Consider the following 3369-nt stretch of genomic DNA (forward strand, 5'->3'; position numbering starts at 1 on the left):
TAAAAACTGATATTACTGTTATTATTTTTTTCAGTCCTGTGATGTCAATCCAAAGCGTGCCATCGTCTGAGGTTTCTGTTATAAGATGGCAGATTTGTACTTGATTAGAATAGTCTACTAAAAGAGGAAGAAGAGAAATAAATATAGTGGAAATCCGAGTCTAAGAAGTTACTAAAATCCTTTTCCCCAAAAAAATTTTAAATTTTTTTTAATGGGGAAACAACGAAACAACATTGAGGAATTAACGCACCAAATTGAACAAACCCAATGTACTTGGTCATTTGGGATCACGAGGTGCAGCCAAACGCAAGAGCTTGTCTTCACGAAGTTCCATGTCAATAAGTAACACAAAAGATGCAGATCACATGAGTACTTGAGTGCCAGGTTCCGAGAAGCGGGGCCGGCGATCAATAAAATGCTCTATAGCTTTTTTTCTTTGGTGGCTGTGCATGGCGTTAAACCATGCCAGGGGGGCAATACAACCCCTTTTCTCCCGGTCCGGCATCAGTCCTCACTGCGAATTGTTTAAGAGATGTATAAACGATTCACAACACACTGAGACAAAACAGAAATAGGATTCAGAAAAACTGACTTTCTGAATGGTTTTTAAAACCTAGATGATTTTTTAATAATGTGAAAAGACAATAATGTCTGCGAGAGAGAGAGAGAGAGAAGGAGAGAGAGAGAGAAGAAGAGGGGAGAAGAGAGAGAGAGAGAGAGAGAGAGAGAGAGAGAGAGAGAGAACAATCGTGAGAGAGAGAAAGAGAGGGGGTCATTTTGATTACGCTACAGATTGTTCCCTTAGAACGCAGCGATAATGCAGGCCTGAAGAGAAAAAAACAACAACTTTAGTTCGCCGCGCTTAGACTCCTTTCTCGCCAGTACCCACAGGTAATTCGAAACGAAATGTCTCTCTCGATCCTTAAAGAAGCCTCTCTTTTACGGGAAACCCCCACCGCCTCAGCATGGCCACGGCCAAAATGGTATCAGGGGAGTGTGCTGGGATGCAGCCTCAGGAGGGCGGCACTCCTAATCGCTGCCGCTTTCGTGGCAAGTCTCAAGATAGTGTGTGTGTGTGTGTGTGGTGTGGGTGTGTGTGTGGGGGTGTGTGGTGTGGGTGTTTTGGTGGGGGTGGGGGTGTGTGTGTGTGGCGCGGGGTACCTTCTGTCTGCTGTCTATGTATCTATTTATGTTTTTGTTTTATATATAATATTATTATATATTATATAATTATTTTTATTTTTTAATCTACCTTTTAATCTATTTCTTATCTGTCTATCTTTTTCATCATTTCCTATCACTTCTTTAGTCAGTCATCACTATATCTCATAGTTTATAGTAATATTATTTAATATGTAGTCCATGCATAAATGCATGCATAAAAATATATATATTAATATAAAAATATATAATATACAAAATAAAAAAAAAAAAAAAAAAAAACAATCTTAAAAAAAAACATTTTTCCCTTTGCCCCCTTAAACCACATAATCACCTAAAAAAAAAAACAAAAAATTTTAGCCCCCCGGCTTAATTTTTTCTCCCATCCCCAAACAAAAAACAAACCCACCAAAAAGCCCCCCACAAACCCACCCCCCCCAATAAAACCCAAAATTTTATAGGGATTTTCCCCAGGAGGGGGGGCACTCCTCCGGCCGCTTCGTAAGCCCAAAGTATGTTGGGTTTTTTTTTTTTTTTTTTTTTTTTTTTTTTTTTTTTCCTTCCTTCCTTCCCCCCCCCAAAAAAAAAAAAAAAAAAAAAAAAAAAAAAAAACACACACACACCAAACTTACCCTTTTAACAACCCCCCACATCCCCACATCATAAAAACCCTTTATTTTTATAGAAAATATAAAAATGTATTAAATGAAAAATGATAATAATAATAATTAAATATAAATAAATTTAAAATATAAAAAATTAAAAAAAATAAAAAAATAAAAATAAAATAAAATTTTTAAAAATATAAAAAATAAATATAAAATAATATAAAATAATAATAAAAATAAAAAAAAAAAAAAACAAAAAATATATTAATAAATTTATAAAATTTTAAATTATTTTATTTAATTTTAAATTAAATTAAAAATTTTAAATTTTAAATAAAAATAAAAAATTATTATAATTTTATGAAAATATAAAAACCTACTATAAAAAAAAAATATAAAAAAATAAAATAAAAAAAAAAAAACAAAAAAAAAAAATTAAAATAAAAATTTAAAAATTAAAAATTAATTGATAGATAAAAATATTTTATATTATATATTATATTATTATTATAATATTATTATATATATTAATGTATAATATTGTACTACTCTCTATTCACTGTAGAAAGCAGTAGCACTATTACGCACCATTTTAAAATTTATGTATTAAACATTACATACCCCAAAAAAACACCCCCCCCCCCCTTTTTCCCCCCCCAATAAAAAACCAAAAAAAAAAAAAAAAAAAAAAAAACAACCACCACCCCACCCCCCACCACCACCCCACCCACACCCCCACCCCCACCCCACCCCACACCCACCACCACCACACCACCCCATAATTTTAAAATAATAAAAAAATTTAATTTAAAAAGAAATAAAAAAATTAAAATAAAATAAGTGGTTGTTGTAATGATATAAAAATAATAATATAAATAAAATAATATAAAATAATAATAGTAATAATAAATAATAATAATAATAATATAATTTTATTATTATTATTTTATTATTTTTTTTATTTTATTATTATTATTTTTATTATTACATTTTTAAATAATATAAATAAAAAAATATTATATATTTTATTATAAACTATGTTCTACTTAATGATAATTTAATAATAAATAATAAAATAAAATAAAAAACAAAAAAAAAAACAACAATATAATAATAATAAAATTTAAAATAATAATAAAATAAAATATAAAAGAAACCCACCACAAAACAACAACACCAAACAAAAAACAAACAAAACAACAACACAACAAACAACAACACAATAATAATAAATAAGAAATATAATATATAAATATAATTTAAAATATTAAATATATATAAATATAATATATATATAAAAAATATAATAATTATATATTTTTATATAACTTTATATTTTTTTTAATAATATTTAAAAATTTTTAATTAAAATAATATATAGATATAATTTTAAAATAATAATATTATAAAAAGATATATTAAATTAGATTTATTTATTATTTTTATTATATTATTTTATATTATTTTAATAATAAAAATTTATAATATAATAGATTTTGTTTTTTTAATTTTTTTTGGGTTTGGGGGTTTGTATGGGGTGTTTGGGTTTGGGGTTTTGGGTTGTGTTTTAAAATTGTCAAAAAAAAAAAAAAAATAAAAT

At 27.1% G+C, this 3369-nt stretch overlaps 1 protein-coding gene across 1 annotated transcript in view; it reads left to right on the top strand.

Annotated features, from left to right (window-relative positions):
- Window positions 1-975: 975 nt before the first annotated feature.
- The window catches only part of LOC119579391, a 30951-nt gene continuing 28557 nt past the window's right edge, over window positions 976-3369 (top strand). The window contains exon 1 of the mRNA XM_037927182.1: window positions 976-1050. The gene's annotated coding sequence lies outside the window, so the exon portion shown is untranslated. The remainder of the gene's footprint in view (window positions 1051-3369) is intronic.

This window comes from Penaeus monodon, chromosome 12, assembly GCF_015228065.2.
Source record: "Penaeus monodon isolate SGIC_2016 chromosome 12, NSTDA_Pmon_1, whole genome shotgun sequence".
In the NCBI taxonomy this organism is placed as follows: domain Eukaryota; kingdom Metazoa; phylum Arthropoda; class Malacostraca; order Decapoda; family Penaeidae; genus Penaeus; species Penaeus monodon.